Below are 22370 nucleotides of genomic sequence, written 5' to 3'. Positions count from 1 at the left end.
TACACTTTTCAATCTCCCTATAACTTCACACAAAATGCTCCTAGAAATCTCTTTATTTCTTTGGTCTATGAACTTGATAACCTAGTGAGTCAAAATGAATGTCAAAATTGGCTATATAGCTTCAAATGGTTGAATTAAACTTCCATTAAATGTTTTGTATGAAGTAGGTGTACACAAAGTACATGACAATTATCTAAGCTTTCTCAATCTATTAAAACTTTAACACTTGAAACAAGTATCAAATTTGATTTCACCATAAACCCTAATCTCAATAATACCATAAATTAAATGAACATTTACTACAATTCATAATCAAGACTAGCATCTAATAGCACAAATAACTCTCAAATATGAAAAGTAACTCATAACACATGAACACATAGATTTGGTTACCCATAAACTCTCCAAGGTGAAGGTAAAAATGGAGTGGAGATGACAACCACAAATCTTCACTAGCATAGTAATTAAGTTCACCTATTATGGCTACAAGTTTGATCACTTCTAATGATCTACTCTATGAGGGGTTTTCCCTTTTAAGAGGTTATAAGACTTGTTCAGTCTACCTTGCTTAAAGGATTTAATCTTACAACTAAGTTTAAGTACTTTGTTAAGAGATTTATTGAGGTCTATTACGACTACTCTGTAATGAGATCTAAACGTTGACTACACCTATTAAAATGTATCAGTACCTAATCCTTCAGTTTGGACTAATATGCTAATAAAAAATCTCCTCTATACATTAACTAGTCACCTCTTTGATCTGATATGTATTCATCTCTACACTTCACTATACTACTTTATCTCTGCACTCTATCTTATCCACCTTCAACCTTGCATGCATCAAATTTTTCACACTTCTTACGTATGCAACAACCTTTTACAATTAGGCCATGGACCCTTCTTAAATAAATGATTGGGTGAACCTTCTAGATCCAAATCGACAATCTAGAATCAATCCTTTTTCCATTTAGACCTTGTGATATTCTGATTGGTGGAATCCATTGCCTAGAGATTAGTAATCCTCAACAAAATGCATAATCACCTACTTGATTACCTCCTCAATATTCAAAACATGCTTACAAATCAATGAAAATGGCTAACATAGATTTCAGTGCCATTCTAAACAAAAATGTAAAACTATGTTACTTGACACTTACATCCAACTAGTGTTCAACTTACATTGTTTCTTCATCTTGTCCATCAGCCTTAACTATTTTGAACATATACTCAACAACTTGGCTTATATAATAGTCAGCTTTCGCTAAACTTTGACTAACTCTGCAATCATGTGAGTACTCAGCGACCATCAGCATGCTTGGCCATAACTACTATTTGGTATTGACTTAGAATATTTATAAGCCTGCATTCTTTTGCTCGACCTATATGGGATAACTTGCTTGCAGTGATGACTGAATAATCCTACCTTGTGAATGATTAAATGTTTGACACTAATAGACAACATGGCTTAGGAATTAAGAAAAGCATGATAAAAACATTTTGCTTTCTATGTTTATATGAGCTAGGACAGTTTGATTGTTCGTGGTCTTATTACAAGGCTTGGAAATGGCTATTTCTTACCATGAGTTAGGTTGACCATTATTTAGTCTCATGCCATTCAAAACAAGAACCTATCACATAACCTTTTATCGTATCGTAAAATTTCTTTGGACTTGCTTGAATGCACTTGTGGTAGTCTTGCCTTCAAAAAAAACTTTTAAATAGGAAAACATTCATGGTATTCCTTTAACTTGTGTATTTCTCATGACTTGAACAAAACGAGAGTAGTTAATAGTAGCTTGGAAAACAAAATCATTTTGAAAGGCCACTAGTTGTTCTAGTTGGAAAATTAAGATATTTTAAACGCTGGTGAAATAAAAGGTAGTTTCAACTATTCACAGTGGCAATTTTCTAACTTACTTTCCCATTCTATATTGTATGTCACTACTTGACGCGAAGCCTTGTATAGGTAAGTCGCAAAAATGCTTTCTAAGATTCCCAGCTTTTCGCGGTCATAGACGGCTGTCATTCAGTCAAGCGCCCGACCCTTTTTAATTGGGCATCTGGCCGGCCGTAGATGCAATGATGAATGCCATTGTTTGTTTAATATTGTTTAAACGATAGCCTGATAATGAGAATGGAAGCTATCGTCTGTGTTTTGACTCTCATGGTATCGTGGGGTGTATACTTTTGTTGCGCCGAATCAGGTGCAATTCTCATTTTTCTTAAATTCCATCTTTTGTCCCTCTGTCTACTGGCTATCTGATGTTATTGATCCTTTTAACACAGGATTTCTGAGCCTCGATTGCGGTGGAACAGAAACCGCAGAGATCCTAAAACGGGCATTACCTGGACTCCCGATGACAAGTTCATCCATGGTGGTCACAGAAAAGTCCATATTGACCCAAGCCTTGAATTTTACCAGCAAAGTTTACAACTCTTCCCCAAGCCTCTCAACAAATCTTGCTATAACCTCCCCATCCAACCTGACGTGCCTTTATTGTTAAGATTATACTTCTTGGGGATGGATTACACTAATAAAATTCAAGATTTCGACTACTCCATCGAGGCGCAGGACATGCTAAGCTTAAGTGAACCAACTCTTCAAAGTGAAATCCCTAAAGCAAGTGAGATCAGTGGCGGACAAGCGCTGTATATTTGCTTGATCAGAAAATCGGAGGATGTCGATCTATTTATTTCTTCTATTGAGCTCAGACCTCTTCGACAGGGCATGTACGCTCCTCATCTTAGCCCTGGTTTAATGTTTCAATTCTTAATGAGGCAGAATTTCGGCGCATCTGAGCTTCTCAGGTTAATAATGCTCACTCTATTCATTTTTGTATCCCAAGATTTGTAATTTACACCTCTTTTAATAATTCGGCCATGAAATAATCATTCATTTAGGTACCCTCAAGACCAATTCGACCGCACGTGGGAGCCGCAAATAGTTAATGGAGCAGATAACGTTACTTCTGTTGAGAAGATTTCAACAAGCGATACCCGAGATCTTCCTCCACCTCTGGTCATGCAAACGGCGGCGTAGTTCTAGAGTAGTTTACTAACTTAGATAATCTGAAAGTGTAAAGTTTAGGTCTCTTTCTTTGTTAGAAGATACATCATAATTATATTCCTGTGATAACAAAGATCTAATTATCTTATCTATTATAATTTTTCCAAATCCTTCAATTACTCAATTGTTACAACTATAATTAAATTTATTATGTAGATTTTTTCAACTAATATGAATAATTTTAACACATAATTCATTCACACAACCTATATGCCTTGCCCAATAGAGATTTCAATAGTTTTTAAGCTAGTACTATGATCAACAAAACTTCATCAAATAATAGCAACAGTGCACAAACCTAGCTCTTTTTACTTCTCTCCTCCACACAGGAATAGCGATTTTGGTAGATACTTCATACTCTCCAACACCTTCAACTCTCTTATTACAGAACACTTCAAATGCAAGGCTTCCATTCAATCTCTCTCTTTATTCTTTTCATGACCCAACACACAATGCAAATTTCTAAGCCAAAATTGCAACATCACCAAACTACCATTCAAATGTTGTTCATATTTCTTCATAACAACACTCTCACACTAAGTGTCTATGCACTTTCTGGCACTCCCACTTGCAAAAAGGTGATCCACAAACTACTAATCTCTGATCGACAACTTCACACAAATCTCTGATTGATAGCTTCATACAATGCAACAATTTTTTTTTTTGCAAGCACACAAAGCAAAAAAAATGGCAGATTAATCACAACTCAATTGAAACTGCACAGTCATCGCAAATTCTAAATATGTGTGCTGCCAATGCCAATGAGTAAAAACTTGAGCCTATGTCTTCCACTCAAAATTTTTTGTACTTCTCAGACAGTTGCACACAACAAAAATGCTCCAAAACAATTCGAATGAAACATTGCACAAAAGAGTGCTAAAGTAAACTTGAGCTCACACCACTTGTCACCTTTGCTTCAAATGGCTTGCACAGTATGCTCTAATTTTTAATTTCAGCTCCTTCATGCAACTCCTAACAACAATTTTTGAATCCTTTACTTCTCCCCTCAGCTCACTATGCAAAATATAATTCAGCAATCCTCAATCATGGCTCTGATCACGAAGTTGAGAAACCTAAATATGGGCTCTACTAATCACAGGTCGAATTTATAAGCAAATAAAATGTGTAGTAGGATTGTATGCAACATTAATGACAGACAGTTGAGTTGGACGGTGCAAGATAGCTCACTATATATGAAACATGTTCTTCTCTATGGTATGTGCTAACATATAGTTGGGATTGTTCAAAAGATCTAACAATAAAGTAGGCTGAACAATGAATAATTCAGTAATATTTTTTAAAAAATAAATTCCAATTGACAATAGTTTGGCTACTTTTAGTCTTGTGCAAAAATTAATACTTCTAATTTATAAGATAACAATCTTCATTATCGTAGTGTCATTCAGTCTATTAAACATTGATATAATTTTAAACTTTTTACTTAACCATTAGATTATACATACCTCTTTGATTATTTTCCAAAATCTAAAATTTTTCTTTTAAATAATGATCTCAAATCAGTGATTAAACTTATAGTTATGGGCATTCCTCTTCTTGTACACTGAAGTCTATTTCTTAGATAGTGATTTCTTGAATGTGGTATTTACAAATAGGAAAATAAACTTATTAAATAAAAAAATCATATTACCAAGGTACCAAATAGTTAAGTACTGTATAAAAAACAATTAAAATGTCTAATTTCAATTATTCTCCAGAATAACAATAGCCAACTCTTATTAAAAAAATATACAGAGACTAGATTTGCATATACAAAAATTATAAAAAAATCATATGACTACAGTAAGCCATATAATGAACTAAGGGAAAATTTTATTTTAACTTTAACCATATAATTGTATGTACAGAATTATTAAAACTATGTTAAAATAGTGCCCAAAATTCTACATGTTACATGTTCCATGTAATCATTTATCAGCATATATTACCCAGTTCAATATCATGCATCCTACGAATGACTTTTGAAGATTGTGGCCTTGATATTATTAAATGGGTGTAAGTTTGGTTTAGGATATTTTCATCAAGCTTGTGTTTACTCTCTGGGCACGTGTGATTAGATCTCCCTCAAAATTTTCTATCTTTAGTTTAGGAAACTTGAAAATAATATCTATTGAAACATGTAAACGTAGTTTTGTTTTCTCGACTATTTAATTTGGTGTAGGTCTGTAAGGTTTTATTTCTTGTGAAACTCTCCCACTTTGCTTATGTTATTTTTGTTATTGAGTTCTGGCCCTCTCCTAATTTATAATATGTAAATATAACAATAGCAAACTGGAGTCGTTGTTCAAGTATTTACAAAACAATTTGTTAAGTGGGCATCTTCCAGACTGGCTCTCTGAGCTACCTAATCTGAAAGAGTTGTACGCATCTCATCCAAGCCAATTAATGCATGTGAAAATCTTAAATAGCAAATCAATTTCATTTGTAGTACCCAATTGAGAGAACTTGTTATACTATGCTACACCTAAAATTTCATTTCGACTTCCTTCTGTTCTTGTGACAGGTTTATAGAGAACAACAATTTCAGTGGTGTGATTCCGCAAAAACTTCAAGATACCAATTTATTGAAATTCACGTAATTTGATGTTTTATTACATTACTGTTTTGTCAAACCTTGAAACTTAAGAGCTATGTTGCATATTCTTCATGACCATGAACCTTAGATGTTAGATTTTTTATATCCAGGAATTTGGTGGTTTGAATTAATTTGATATGTAACAGATATGAAGGCAACCGATTTCTCTGTATAAAAAGGGAGGAATGCCGATTGTCCTCATATTTCAAATGGGCACCGGAGAAAGACTCTAACAGTGGAAATAGTGTGTCCAATTGCGATAGGAGCTCTACTTTTGCTGGTAGAAATCAGCATTTATAGAAAGAAATTGAGGAGAAATAACATTGTCGATTCAGGCACTAAAGGCTTCGCTCAAGTGACAATCTATATATGTGTGTGGCCAAGGTGTGACAATCTTTTCGTGCTCGATTTCCAAATATTATATATAATTAGATTTTGTTAACCGTATTGGCTGAGGTTAAGTACAGAAGACATAGTTATAGGGGATATCTACACATGCCAATTACTCTAATGCATAATTTTTAGCTGGCGTGCCGATCACTTGAGTGTTTTGGTACCAAGTACACCAAAATCTAGGTCATTCTCTCTACAAGAGATGATAATGGCTACTAAAAACTTTAGTGACAAGATTGGACACGGTGGATTTGGATCAGTGCTTCTAGGTGAACTCGCGGAAGGAGAACAAATTGCTGTGAATGTTCTCTCCTTATTCTCCAATCAAGGGATTGTACAGTTTTTAAATGAGGTAATTTATCTGTAATGAATCATGTCTAGCAAAGACTAATCTTTGACACTATTGTTTGGTTAGTGAAACTAAATTGTGCATGATGAACAGATTGAACTTCTGTCGAGAGTTCATCATAGGAACTTGGTGTGTTTGCTTGGATATTGTAATGAATCTAGGGATCTCATGCTTGTCTATGAGTACATGTCTGGAGGCTCACTAAGTGATCGCCTTTATGGTAAAAGCTCTTCCAACTATTTCCTACTCTAGTAGGCATTGAAAAAGCAACTCAAAATTATAAGAAACACATCTAATATTTGTTACGTTGGGGTTCTAAGTCGTAATTGAGAGGTTAAATATATACATTCTGAATTTAACTAATTATTACTATGCCTTCTAAGAAGAGGAGGTAATTAAGCGAGTACACAGTGTGACATACAATTCTTTTAGGTTAGGCAATTGAGATAGCCAAGCTAGAACTTCCCCACTCAAGTTATTGTTTTGTAAATGCCTGCACAATCACTTAAGGTTTGAGTTGGTATGTTTGCATATTCGACTAGTGATTATTTTGCATGTTTAAGATGATTAATATGAAAATTTTGAGGGGTTTATGCATGAGTAACTTATAGGCTCTCCAACTTTCCTAAGTCTGGTAAACCTCCACTAAGATGGTTATTGTTTAGTGATCTGATCACATATTCCCATAAAGTAAATAGACGCTCAATGAAATATTTAAATAGAATATCCCGTGTCTTTTCCTATAGGCTAAGTTGCAGGACATTGCCATGTAATATGTAGAATTACCCAATCATATGGGTAAGAAAATATTTTAGTTGTTGCATTTTCATAAAAAAAAATTAGTCATTTAGAACTTGATATTTAATTTTTAGTCGATGATAGGAAACTTATGCAATCATTTAGCTCAATAAAATTACTAATCAAATCATTTGACTAGCCAAAAAGAAAATTTAAAAATGAGGTCTTAATTATTTTTTATAAAGTTCTATTCTTTTAGTATATTTATTAAAATGAAAAAAAAACTATTTATATAGAATCTTATTGGTTACTTTGGAAAATAGTGTTAAAAATAGAAAAATAATAGAGAAGGAATCAATATCTGCATTTAAGTAATTATGAATTTTACTACAATGTAGTGTGTCCAATATAATTTACTAGAATTTATAATGTGCAAAAATCTAGCCAAAATAGAGAACCCTTAGTAATGAGGTGAACAATACAATATAAAGGAAAGTTTTCATCAAGGGCCACATAGATGATGAAAACAAGAAAGGAAAGGGATCAAGTGCTAGAAACATCGGTTGATGACATCAAAAGTCTCAACCCAAGTGTAATTGATGTGAAACTTCAAATGAATGTTCAATTCCCTCTAATTATCTCAAAATCATTAAAACATTAGTGGGTTAGATAGAAGGATAAATCCTTATAACATAAGAGTTGAACTACATGAAATACCAAGTCAACTAATCCAAAAGGCTTTCCAAGTCATCTAGAATTGGTACTACCCTCAAAATACTCTAGGATAAATTAAAAATTTCCCTTGGATGACCCACCAAACTGAGAGAAAATAAAAACCCCCTTTTGGGATATGCATTTACATATGGAAAAAATATAAATGTGTCCATCATGCTAGAAAATGACCTCAAGATGCACTTCAACCAATCTCCATGGACTAAGAAAAGAACTCTAAGTCCTACCATAGAAAGATGCCCTCATTATGTAAAATATCCTCTAGTTATATATGAAAAAAATCTTCTTGGATGAAAACTCCACCTCAAGATAGAAATTTATTACAATTTCTTTTAACTACCCTTAAATTTAATCTTTATGGTAAATAGGAAAAAAAATATCCATGTTTTATTTAAAATTATGTATGGGTGAACTGGTGGTTGCCTATACTGGGAATTTCAGAGGGGGCTAAAAAAATGAAGCAAAAGCAATGGCTCTTCTATGGAGAATGAGAATTGTGAGAGCTAGAGGAATTAACAGGTTATCTATTGAGGGGGATTCAATGTTAATTATTAAACGTGTTAAAGGAGAGGATTAAAGTAGTTGAAGATCAAAGTGACAATATATGAAATTCACAAGTTGATGGAGGGGTGTCAAAAGATCCATGTGAACCACATTTAGTGTGAAGGCAATGGAGTGATAGACAAGGTGAAAAAATTTGGCCATAATATTGTTGGAATTATAAATGGAGTAACTGAGGGGGGGGTGAATTAATTACCACAAAAAAAATCCACAAATCCCTTAGTTGCCTTAAATAACTAGTTACTATTATCACTCAGTAGCCACATAGAAAAATGTTGTAACTTGGTAGATTAACTTGTTATTGATCTTTAAGCATTAAAAATCATTAACATGCATGCAAAAGAAAATAACATCAACACAAGAGACACTAGATTTAACATGGAAACCCAATATGGGAAAAGCCACCGAGTAACTAGCTATCAATTTTTACTCTTCTGAAGTGAGCCTTGTTAGGAACCAACCCTATTAAAGGTTACAAAATACATTTTTAGGTGTGACCCTATTAGAGGATTTATTTACCTTGCTAGGAGTGGCCTTGCTAGAGGACTTTAGAAAAATTTAGCAGAACCGTCCACCTTGTTAGAGGATTTACAAAATGGCTATTAGACCAACTCTATTAAGAGATTTACAAATCACTACTACAATGATGAAAAAGTAACAATGAAGTGACCTGAATGAGATGCAACTAAACTTTTATATTATAGATCTCTGTTCTACTTCAATAGATCCTCACTAATCAGATACAACTCTACTGCTCCTCAAGGATATCTTATCCTTCTTCAAAATTTCCTCACACTTTTCTCTTTTCATAATCAACTCACTTGCATACTCACTCATTACAATTAGAATCCACAACCTGGCCTTTTATTTATACATTACAAATTGTCAAGTCGGCTCGTTTACAAGTTACATTTACTAATAAATAATACATCAGCCGGCTACAAACATTACATGAAGCAAATAAACTTTATTTCTAAAAATAATGAAATCCTTCATTGGCCAACCCTACTCTATAAACAGTGCTCCAAAAATGATTTCTACTGTTGACCAAGTGAAGCTCGGTAAACACTACAAACTCTGCAAAAATCCTTTGGAGACTGAGTGAACTCAGTAAGAATTGATTTCTCATCTCTAACCTTGTGAGGTTCGCAGAAATTGTGTTTTGTCATAAAATCCTTCAGTGCCCTAGTGAGCTCAATAGAAACTGTCTCCACAATGTAATATTCAAGAATGCTTGGTAGACTCTGTAAGTCACTTTGCTAACCTTCTAAGCTCGATAGACTCTATCTTTTGCTTTGTTGACCAGCTGAGCTTGGTAGACTCTATCTGATAACTGATATGACATTTGTGTAACATCAAAGAAAACACACAATTGAATAATTATATCCAACAATCTCCCTCTTTGACATTGATGGCAACACAACATGTCATAGTAGAATGAAATTTGAGAACAAGTCTTTTCTGACAGAATGTTTCTCCCTCTTACATTTCATTCCACAAAACTTCAAATACAGTAATCTCCCTCTGTGAAGGAATTACATAGCTTCTTTGCAAACATCAAACTCTTCACAAAAAAATTTAAATTTCAGAAAGATATGACAGTATACTCTCCCTATTTGAATACACATGCCAAAGACAACACAAACCAAATAAAGAACAATGTACCTTATGTACTGATTCATATGCAATATTCTTATGACTATACTACATCAATTGAAAGATCTTCAACATGGTACCTATTGATGCATCACTAGAACTTCATTTTAGTGAGCTTTAGATAGGGGAATGACCCCTAATTTACATCTTAGATACAAAAATTCATCCTTAGGTAAAGGCTTGGTGAATATGTTAGCAACTTGTTCTTTTGTATGGACATATTCCAATCTGACCTCCTTATCCTACACCAATTCTCTTACAAAGTGATACTTTATTGCAATGTGCTTGGTTTTTGAATGCATCACTAGATTTTTAGATATATTAGTTGCACTTATGTTGTCACAAAACATAACAACAGGTTTTTTGATTTCTTAAATAACTAGTTACTGCTGTCACTTGATAGCCACACAGAAAAATATTGTAACTCTGTAGATTAACTTGTTTTTTATCTTTAAGCATTCATAATCATTAACATGCATGCAAAAGAAAATAACATCAACACAAGAGACACCAGATTTAACGTAAAAACCTAATATGGGAAAAACCACGAAGTAATTAGATACCAATTTTCACTCTTTTGAAGTGAGCCCTATTAGGAGCCAAGCCTATTAAAGGTTACAAAACACTCTATTAGGTGTGACCCTATTAGAGGATTTAATCACCCTGCTAGGAGTGGCTTTGCTAGAGGACTTTAGAATAATTCAGTAGAACTGTCCACCTTGTTAGAGGATTTACAAAATGGCTGTTAGACCAACTCTATTAAGAGATTTACAAATCACTGCTACAATGATGAAAAAGTAACAATGAAGTGACCTGAATGAGATGCAACTAAACTTTATTGTTACAGATCTCTATTTTTCTTCAATAGATCCTCACTGATCGGATACAACTTTGTTGCTCCTCAAGGATATCTGATCCTTCTTCAAAATTTGCTCACACCTTCCTCTTTTCATAATCAACTCACTTGCATACTTGCTCATTACAATTAGAATCCACAACTTGACCTTTTATTTATACATTGCAATTTGTCAAGTCGGCTCATTTACAAGTTACATTTACCAATAAACAATACATCAGTTAGCTACAAACATTACATTAAACAAATAAACTTTATTTCCCAAAACAATGAAATCCTTCATTAGCTAACCCTACTCGGTAAACACTGCTCGAAAAATGATTTCCAATGTTGACCAAGTGAAGCTCATTAAACACTACAAACTCTACAAAAATCCTTTGGAGACCGAGTGAACTCAGTAAGAACTGATTTCTCTTCTCTAACATTGTGAGCTCGGTAGAAACTGTCTCCATAGTGTAATGTCTAGGAATGCTCGGTAGACTCTATAATTCACTTTGCCAACCTTATAAGCTTGGTCGACTCTGTATTTTTCTTTTTTGGCTAGCTGAGCTCGGTAGACTCTATCTGATAACTGATATGACATTTGCGTAACATCAAGGACAACAAATTGAAAAATTGTATCCAACAAATATCATGTGGCTTAGCCAAACTCTGTCATCAACTCAAGTGATGATGGAACACAAGTTTACTTCTCATAATGTTGCATGAATCATTACAATAGGTAGCATGTCTTTAAGAATCGACGTAGGTGGGAAGGCTAGCGGATTTCCTTTCATAAAGTAACATTTTGGCAAGATTTTATTAGGATTTTCTTTTATGATCCTCTTACCGCAAGCCTTAATTATTTCTAAAAAAGGATGAATGGAGTGGATTTGTCAAGATATAAAATACTGACAAAGAAAGATGATAAAGAAACTTTAATCAAACCCCACTCTAACTACAACTAGTGATGAGTGATTACAAAAGAAAAGGTACTAATCACATGTGCCATTGAGGGAAGTTTTTCAATTTTAGGGAAACCTTGCATTCTTATGATGGGTTTTTGATGCCTTAACATTTTCATCTTGTGCAATTTCTTTTAACCAACTGTGACTACCAAATTTTTAATAAGGAGATGTCTAAAAAATTTGAGGAGTTGGTGGTTGAGTTGGGTGGAGAAATGGGTACAAGTAACTGCATTGAATTTGTGGGGGTTGAGGCTTGCATTCATAAGAGTGAAGTTGTGATGGTTTATCTTTGAGAAGGTGGTTTACTACCATTTATGGAAGGAATGGAAAAACATGACGAGCACATTTCAATGGAATTCTTCAACTTTTCGAATGACAGGAAAGTGAACATTAATGGGATGGCATTCAAAATCATGGAAGAGCTTATTGCTATGGTTAGAGGATTTTCCCTGATGGTCAAGAATTGGCGCAAGTAGGTTAGAGTGAACAAAGAAACTAGTATGAGGAAGTTCTTTAAATTTAATAAGGAGTCATTTTGCATGCATGGTGGGTTTTCTAGAGAGCATCTTTTGAAGCCCTGGGATACTATTTTCTACACCATAATGAGGTATATTACCCTTGAAGATCAGTTCTAGGTAATATATTACTACCATTTCCCCATTCTCAACCATTCCAAGAACTTGGATCAGATTTCTTTTCTGTATCTTATTTTGAATTCCATGGAAGACCGTGTCTGTAAGGCTAGGAAAAAGAAAGAGGAGGGTAAACCCTCTTATCTCATTTAAATTTTACAACTACCACATTGCCTTAAACTAACCACATAGAAGGATAAATCCCTACAACATAAGAGTTGAACCACATGAAATACCAAGCCAACTAATCCAAAAGGCTTTCCAAGTCATCTAGAATTGATACTAGTATAAAAACTGCTCTGGAATAAATTTTAAAAACCCCTTGGATGACCCTCAAACTGGGATAAAATTTAAAAACCCCTTCTGCGATATGCATGTACATATAGAAAATTTTTAAGTGACTCTATAAAATGAACTCAAGATGTACTTCAATCAATCTCCATGGACTAAGAAAAGAACTCTAAGCCGTACTAGATAAAGATGCCCTCATTATGTAAAATATCCTCTAGTTATATGTGAAAAAAAAATTCTTGAATGAAAACTCCACTTCACCATGGAAATTTATTACAATCTTTTTTTTAACTACCCCTAAATTTAATCTTTATGATAAAAAGAAAAAAATATATCCATGTTTTATTTAAAGTAAAATTTATTAATTTTAAATGATATAATGTAAATGAATATTATCTTGGATAATATTTTTCTATGTTATAGAACTTATAAATTAATAAATGTCATTTAAAGTATAATTTAGAAAAAAAACTATATTAAACATCAAAAATATTAAAATAAATGTAGCATCCTAACAATATCAAATCATAATTGTTTAGGTGAGAGACATAGCATATTATAATGAAATAAATCAGAGAACACATGATATCATACAATGCTTTTGAAAACCCAAAACTAAAACAACTCATTCATTTTGGCATTTTGGAACTTTGTTGTTGTTATTGTTGGAACAAAATGGAAGTCCTCTATTGTGCATCAACATGATGAAAATGGGTTTCATCTTTATCTTAAGAAGATTTTTTAAAAATATTTGATGAGTTCTCTTTGAGGACTACTACATGGGTATGTAACTATTTAGGTTTAGAAAGATTATTGGCTATGAATAGCTTTACTTCTATCTCTTATTAGTCTAATTGCCACTTATGTAATGCAGGTATCTTTTTTCTTCTCATATTCATTGATTTTATGCCACAATAATATAGTAGACTATAGAGTTTGTCTACAAATTGTTTTTGCTCTCTCTCTCTCTCTCTCTCTCTCTCTCTCTCTCTCTCTCTCTCTCTCTCTCTCTCTCTCTCTCTCTCTCTCTCTCTACTTTTCTTCCGGAACAATATTCCCTTAAATAATTAGTTGCAATATATCCTTATCGGTGAAGATGAATTGACACTATTAAGAAATTACATATTCTATATTTTGTTTATATTTGAAAAGGGTTTTCCTTTTAACTCCACGTTGTGTCTTCCATGAATTCTTTCTTTCATCTTTATATTTACAACTAAATTTTTTCTAGGATTTTACCCTTTGAAATGATAAGTACCATGGTCCAAAATGGGCTTTGTATTTTTGTGTCAATTTTTTTCAAAATAAAAATTGGTTATCTATTTGGGCATTCTAAAAATGTTCTTCAAGGCTGTAAGTGTGCACATTGAATAAGGATTGAGAGGCTTCCTGTCTTTTCCATGTGCAAAATCTCCTTGGGAAACCAAAATTTGTTTATTTTACCCAACTCTCTCTCTCTCTCTCTCTCTCTCTCACACACACACACACACACACACACATTTCTATATTTTTATTGCATGTAAATCCTTCTAAAATCCATCTATGGTATAGTATACCATGGGGTACAAGCATAGATCTGTGTCAACTTATGAGGACCTCTAAACCTATTTTGGTCAAATCTCATTTCTCTATATAAACTCAATTTTTTCCTAAAACTAAAAATACCCTTATATAGATCTTGTAATTAAAACCATCATTTTATAAATTTCATAGTGCTTTTATTAATAAAAATATGTTATGATTTCAAAATATTATAAGTATTTATTTTAACATTTGAAAAGATGCTACCTCAAGAAAGAAAGAAAAATAGTAAATCATAGATTGATGTAGTTTCTAGGATTGATTGTGTTTGGTATTTTTGCATCAAGATTTTGAATAACACTATGTGATCCATCATCAAGATGAGAAGTTTTTGGAGGTTATTGTTCTTGCACTTCTCATCTTGATGATGAATCATAGAGTGTGATTTGAAACATTGATGCAAAAACATCAAACACAATCAATTCCAGAAATTGCATCAATCTAAGTTATGGATTGTGGAAATATATTCAAATTAATAGAAAATCATATAAAATAGATTTATCATAGAGGAGATAATCTTCTTCAATAATATGTAATTGTTTTTTCAAAAAGGTATAAATTTGATAGAGAAGTTTTGAGGAGAGGAAACAAGAGTTGGTTTTTAATAAGGTTGATCTCAAGTTCTGATAAAAAAGAAAATATACATAAAAAGAAAAAATTTCTTTTGTGACCTGGCTATACATTTTTATCTATAACATATTTTCAAATTAGTGCAAAAAAGATGATTTTCATATACTTATTTGATGGGAACTATACCTTATATTTTTTGTAGTTTAAAAAAAAAGACTTCAAAAATTTTTTAAAATGAATAAATTCTTATTAAAAAAATTTTTAAAGTTTATAGGCATAAAACCCATCCAATTTTATGCATTTCATCAGTTTACATAATCTTCAAATTATAAACACAAATACCATTTTTATGACAGAAAAGTTGAACAATTCATGTTCTGGGATCCTTTTTCTTTATAAAACGTGACACAGGTTTGTGCTTTTACTGCATGAAGGAGGAGTAGAATGATAATAAGGAGACCCTTCACATAAATAAGGTTGTTGACACCATAGAGAAATTTGGGCTTAAATTTGTGGAGTATCTTAAGAACCTTGTCTAGCTAAGGCTTTGTGTTGGTTTTTTCCTATTTTGTGTTGTTTTCTAGTCCATTGTTTTTGTTTCTTGATGTAGGTGGTTCTATTTTGGATTTTGTATAGGTGCTAGTGTATGATAATTTTGTTTAATATTTTGTCTAAGTTGTGTTTCAATGCTTATTGTCTTTATATGCCAGTGAAAAAGGGTTTTAGGACCCCTTTAGAACCTACTTTCATTTAACAAAAAACAAATAATGGTGTTCACAATTGCAACAATGGATGATCAAAAAGTGGTGTTCACAAGACTAAGTAGTCACACAGAGCCCTTTAAAGAAGGTGAGGCCCCAAGTTAAGCTGATTCAAAATCGTGATCTCTCAATTTTTTTTTGAATTCTAGGCTTTCTAACTACATTATCACCATGTAAGGTTTTAACAATACCTTTTCCCTCACATTTATTTGATTCTTGGAACAATGGATAGGTCTCCATTAGTAGTATCAAGTTTGTGGTGATACTAGAACTCATTATTGAAGACAGTAGTTTGGAATGTAATGACAACCTTGATGAGAGAAAGAGGGCTCGAGATTACAAAATCTACAAGAAATAATTCACTAAGAAGGATGAAATATTGGTAGTTGCTTCTTCCAACTTTGAGTACTCTAGATCCTCCTATCCCCCTCCGTATCCTCATTTTTTTTGTATATAATAAATTATTTTACTTTATAGGGTGGTTGTACTAGGTATCATGGATACAAATTCATTATTCTCAACTACAACTTCCATGGTGAAAATGTTACTATTTTATTTCACTTGCTTTTGTCTCTCAATAATTGTAATAAAAAAGGTGATGGACCTCCCCTCCATCAAGGTCTTATGTATTTTCTATATCAACATGTTTTTAGTCATGTTTCCTCTACTAGTAGAAATCTTACTTACCTATAGTTGGGTAGCACTCCCAAAAGATTAGTGAGCCTTAAGCCTTTGATAAGTGAACCCCTAAAGTTAAAAATAAAGTTCTATGAGAGCTATACTATCTAAGTGTCTAAATACACTATGAAGTCTTGAATCTAGAAATTTTGTATAAACCTAAGATTGACACCTACAATTAATTAAAAAAAAGATGGAAGAAAATGACTATTTAAGGATGCAATTAAGATAGTTTTAGGTTGTTGGTTCAAAGTTGATTTAATTGTTGATCATATTGTTGGAGTGTTAAGTTGTTTGAATGTGAAGTTGAAGAAAGGGAAAGAAGATAATTTAGCTAGGTGAACTGAGAAAAGTTTGAGAAAGTGAAGGTGTTAATTAGCCAGTCAAAAGTATGGAGTGAAAAGAGATCCAAGAGAGAGACTAAACATAGAAAGAGAAAGGAACTAAGATCTAAAAAAGTTAAAGTAGTTTCTATTCATAGCAGATCATCTCTACAATTACTTTTTCACCATTGTAGTAAAAAATCTCAAAAGTACCAAGTGGACCTAACAAGTCCATGAAATCCTATATGTAACATCGATTAGTGGTGTTGGTAAGTCCTTTAAATCAGGCTACTCTTTAGTCATGAACAAGGAGTGATAAGGTCTATATGATCTTTTGTTATAATCCTCCAACACGGTCACATTAACAATTTGTATATAACCTGTAACAAGGTTGGCTCCTACAATACCTCACTTCAACAGAGTGAATATTTTTGAGTTTTCTATTCTAGGTGTTTTTCCCCTTCACATGGTTTTCATGTTAAAATCATGGTGTTAAATGTGTGAATGTTATTTGTGTTGCAAGTTGTTTCACATATTTTATACTTTACTGCGCAACTTGGTAATAACTAAGTTTATGGTTGGTAATTTTGAATTTATTTATTGATACTCAATAATATAAAGAACAATAAGTTAACAATTTGGAAAAAAAAAAAGTGAATAATAGAGTTAAATGATTAGTTGAATGATTACATAGAGTGATTACTTTTTAAGTTTCTAAAGTTTTGATGGTACTAAAATAGTTTAAAGGTACTGGTATTGAATGTAAGCTCGGGCATTAAGGAATACTTGTTCCACGTGGTTATGAGACCTGACGTTGCCTGTACCTCCACGTTGTCCTACCGTGACTGATCAATTATATCCTTTTGTATTCAATGAGTTTCTATGATTCTCTTAAGTCTATTGTCCCTTGATATGCTACGGTCAGTACTCAATGTAAAGCTTGCTGGAGATTTCAGAATTAATGCTTGATGCTAGACCCGATGAGATTGGGTGTAGATCTTGACAAATATCATGATGATGATTAGTAAATGCACTCGATGCTGATTCCCTTCAAAAATATTGATGTCATTCCGAGTGACCACGTCTTCGCTGTATTTTCTATTAGTGTCGTGGCATATATTTACTTCTCTTGTTTTTAGGAGAATCGGTGTTGCTACCTTATCCCCTTGGTCTGTGCACATTTGGGGTTAAGCAATGTAATAATCGATACTTTTTCTAGTCAGCTATCCCTTTTAACCGTTCGCTCACCTCTTTAAGTATTAGCTCGATGTGACACAACTCTTCCTTGTCATCAATGGTTTATGTATTCTGTTGGTTGGGTATATTAATAAGTCTTTGGTATAACCGTATGTTGTAATAATAATATTACTAAGATCAATGGTTTATGTATTCTGTTGGTTGGGTATATTAATAAGTCTTTGGTATAACCGTATGTTGTAATAATAATATTACTAAGACCAAATAGTATTATTATTATTATTATTACATAGTGTATTTGATTGTTTATAAATATAGTTACATAGTGTATTTGATTGTTTATAAATATATTTACTACTCATATTTGAAGTAATATATTATAATATTATATGTGGATATGTGTTATTCCATTATAAAATTATTAATGCTATTTCATATTAATTATAATTAATATCTTTGTAATTATTATATGCTATTATAACATATTAAATATATGTTATGTAAATATAATATCATATTGTGCTATCACTTAAATTAATTCTTGAATTATTATTATATATTATATTGATTAGTCTATTAATCAATTTATTATTATTATCATTAATTATTAAATTCAAATATTCATATATCCTTAAATTTGGGCTCATGACAAGTCCGCCCCTCTTGAATTTGCTTCTCCTCAACCAATAATCATTTTCATATTTGTTCATCTTATATAACAAAATTGACTACTAGATCCCATTCAATTTTTTTTCTTATAAGATTACTTCATTCTATTCTATAAAGAGCCACACATGCAGTATGCATTTGAATGCGAAGTATACATATGAATGTATGGAGACACAAAGAAAACACAAAGCATACACATTGATGCCTAAAGACACGATGTAGACACATCATACATAACCTTGATTAGATCCTAAACTGCATAATGACTATACTTCTTTTTTAGGCTTATAAACCCTGCAACCACAAAATAAGCATAAATACATGCATATATATATATAAACTTCAAAGAAATTTGAATGATATTAAGTTAATCCAAGCCAATTCCATGCTAAGCCCAAGAGCGGAACTTTGGCCCCCTTGGCCTCGATGGTAGGTGTTAGGCATCCACATGAGGTTGTCCACATAGTGGATTTCTTGTTTGGCTAGAAAGGTTCTTGTGAAAAGGAGCCATTATTATCTTTCCCTTAACCAGTACTACAATAGGGTGTCCTAACCGCTCTCCCTTGATTGCAGACTCCATAGGAAAGTTGGTAGGGTGCCCTTACTATCTTCCCCTTAACTAGTACTACAATAGGGTGTTCTCACCTGATTGCAGACTCCATAGGAAAGTGATAGGGTTCCCTTACTATCTTCCCCTTAACTAGTACTGCAATAGGGTATCATAGCAACTCTTTCCCGATTGTAGACTTCATAGGAAGGATAGATGCCCTTATAGTCTTTCCCTTAACTAGTACTACAATAAGGTGTCTTAACAGACCTTCCTTATTGCAGACTCCATAGGAAAGTTAAATATGGCCTTTCCCTAAATTGATACTACAATAAGGTGTCTTAACAGACCTCCCTTAATTGTAGACCCCATAGGAAAGTTAAATATGGCCTTTCCCTTAATTGATACTACAATAAGGTGTCTTAACAAACCTCCCTTAACTACAAACCCCATAGGAAACTTAAATATGGCATTTCCCTTAACTGATACTACAATATGGTGTCTTAACAGACCTCCCTTAACTGCAGACCCCATGGGAAAGTTAAATGTGGCCTTTCCCTTAACTGATACTACAATAAGGTGTCTTAACAGACCTCCCTTAACTGTAGACCCCATAGGAAAGTTAAATATGGCCTTTCCCTTAACTGATACTACAATAAGGTGTCTTAACAGACCTCCCTTAAGTGCAAACCTCACAGGAAAGTTAAATATGGCCTTTCCCTTAACTGATACTACAATAAGGTGTCTTAATAGACCTCAATTAATTGTAGACCCCGTAGGAAAGTTAAATATAGTAGGGTTTCTATATTTCCCTTAACTAGTACTATAATAAGGCATCTTATAGACCTTCCTTGATTGTAGACTCCATAGGAAAGCTACTTGAAATCCCTAAATCATTTTTCAAGTAATCAACTTTACATCTTTATGATTACATTAATTAAGAAAATTTACAATTTCATATTTTAACTATGGTTGAACTTCCTCGAAGCTCCATTGGTTTCCCTCTTTGTTTATTGACTGAATTTTATTGATGTTCCCTTGATTATATCTCATCTTCTTTAGTGATGTCCCTTCTAATTTTGGGTTGATTATTTCCTCTATTCTATGAACTTGGCTTTTCTTCCCACATTTATGTCCTGGATTTATGTCCTGGTTCCCATGATTCCTTGCATTTGAAGCATAAATTCTTCCTTCTTAAGTCTTCTCATTATTTTTGAGCTTTCTCATCTTGGCATAGGTGACCCTTTTCAAAGTCCTCACCATAGTGAAAACATTTTCTTTTTGGGAGTTCTTGATTGTGCTTTTCACTCGTATCATGGAATGGTTTGCTTTGGTTGTTTGAAGGTCTACAACTTGATGATGAAATTTCTAATCTCAAAGCTATTTCAATGGCATCGTCCAAAGATGTTGGTTTAAGAGCACTAACAAACCCTCTTAGTGAATCTTTTAATCCTTCCATTAACAAGTAAGTGAGTCTGTCATTATCTACTCCTGTAACTCTGACTGAGAGTTTTTGGAATTCGGTTATATACCCTTCAATTAATCCTTGTTGCTTGATTTAAGTCAACTTTCTAAAGTCTTCTTGAGGGTGCTTCCTATCAAACCTTTTAATGATTTTTTGAGAGAATTCTTCATAAGAAGTAATATTTTGGCATCCTTGAGTAACAAGGCCATGATGCCACCAATCATGTGTCGTGCCTTCTAAGTGAAGGATCACAAATTGAAGTGCATCCTCTTCTATCATCAGGCTAAGGGTAAGATAAGTGTTCAACTTTTGTAGCCAAGCACGTGCAGTGGTCTTTTTCGATCCATCAAAATTTGAGAGTGTTATTTTATTTATTTTGCATTTAAGATCTTGATTTTGCAGTCTTCTTCCTTTCGTGGGAGTTTCTTGCCTGTTGGCTTCATAGAATTCTCTAAATGTTGCTCTCTGATTTTTGGTTCAAGACTAGCATAATCTCTTGCATTCTCAATAGCATGATTGGTTGTTCGTCCCTCTCCTTCCATCGATGGGTCCTCCTGAGGTAAGAAAGGGGGATTGGGCACTCGAGATGATGAAGCTCCATTATTTGTTGAGTGGTTTGAACTTACATCTCTTCCACTAGCATTATTGTTTCTTAGATTGTTTATGGAATTTCCCATGTTTTGCAAGGCTTGAAGAAGTGCTTGATTTGATCTTTCTATTTGTTCTGCTAAGGTTTGGTTTGTCTATTCCATAACATTTCTAATTTAATTAGATAATTGCTCACTCATCTTTACTCCTCTTGTCATTTACTATATTTCTTAGGATGGCAGGATCAGGCTCTGATACCCATTGTAATGAACCCAATTTGGGCTATACCTCAAGTTGCTCTTGGTTCCAGTTTAAAGGCTTCAAATATATATTTTATACTTAGAATTATATAGAATTTGTAATTGTCTTCAAGAAATTCTAATCTTTAAATATATATTTATATCAATTTAATATTCTTTCCTTATTAATAATCTAATTCAACTTCAATAATTCTCCCCTATATTAATGAGATTGAAACAATAGTAATGTATCCTGATTATGGTATTGAATGTAAGCTCGGGCATTTAGGAATACTTGTTCGACGTGGTTATAAGACCTGACGTTGCCTGTACCTCCATGTTGTCCTGTCGTGACTGATCAATTATATCCTTTTGTATTCAATGAGTTTCCTATGATTCTCTTATGTCTGTTTTCCCTTGATATGCTACGATCAGTACTCAACGTAAAGCGTGTTGGAGATTTCAGAATTAATGCTTGATGTTGTACCTGATGAGATTGGGTGTAGGTCTTGACAAATATCATGATGATGATCAGTAAATACACTCGATGTTGATTCCCTTCAAAAATATTGATGTCATTCCAAGTGACCACGTCTTCGCTGTATTTTCTATTAGTGTGGTGGTATATATTTACTTCTCTTGTTTTTAGGAGAATCGATGTTGCTACCTTATCGCCTTGGTCTGTGCACGTTTGGGGTTAAGGAATGTAATAATCGATACTTTCTCTAGTCAGCTATCCCTTTTAACCATTCGCTCACCTCTTTAGGTATTAGCTCAATGTGACACGACTCTTCCTTGTCATCGATGGTTTATGTATTATGTTGGTTGGGTATATTAATGTGTCTTTGGTATAACCGTATGTTGTAATAATAATATTAGTAACACCAAATATTATTATTATTATTACATAGTGTATTTGCTTGTTTATAAATATATT

At 33.1% G+C, this 22370-nt stretch overlaps 1 pseudogene; it reads left to right on the top strand.

The window, feature by feature from the left end:
- Positions 1–2134: 2134 nt before the first annotated feature.
- LOC149577239 (putative LRR receptor-like serine/threonine-protein kinase At1g67720) overlaps positions 2135–22370 on the top strand; it is a 155782-nt pseudogene continuing 135546 nt past the window's right edge.

Source organism: Cupressus sempervirens, chromosome 1 (assembly GCF_028749045.1).
Source record: "Cupressus sempervirens isolate cs-2001-9-10 chromosome 1, ASM2874904v1, whole genome shotgun sequence".
Classification (NCBI taxonomy): Eukaryota; Viridiplantae; Streptophyta; class Pinopsida; order Cupressales; family Cupressaceae; genus Cupressus; species Cupressus sempervirens.
The sequence above is the reverse complement of the archived record's forward strand: the minus strand, read 5'-3'. Positions and strand labels throughout refer to the sequence as shown.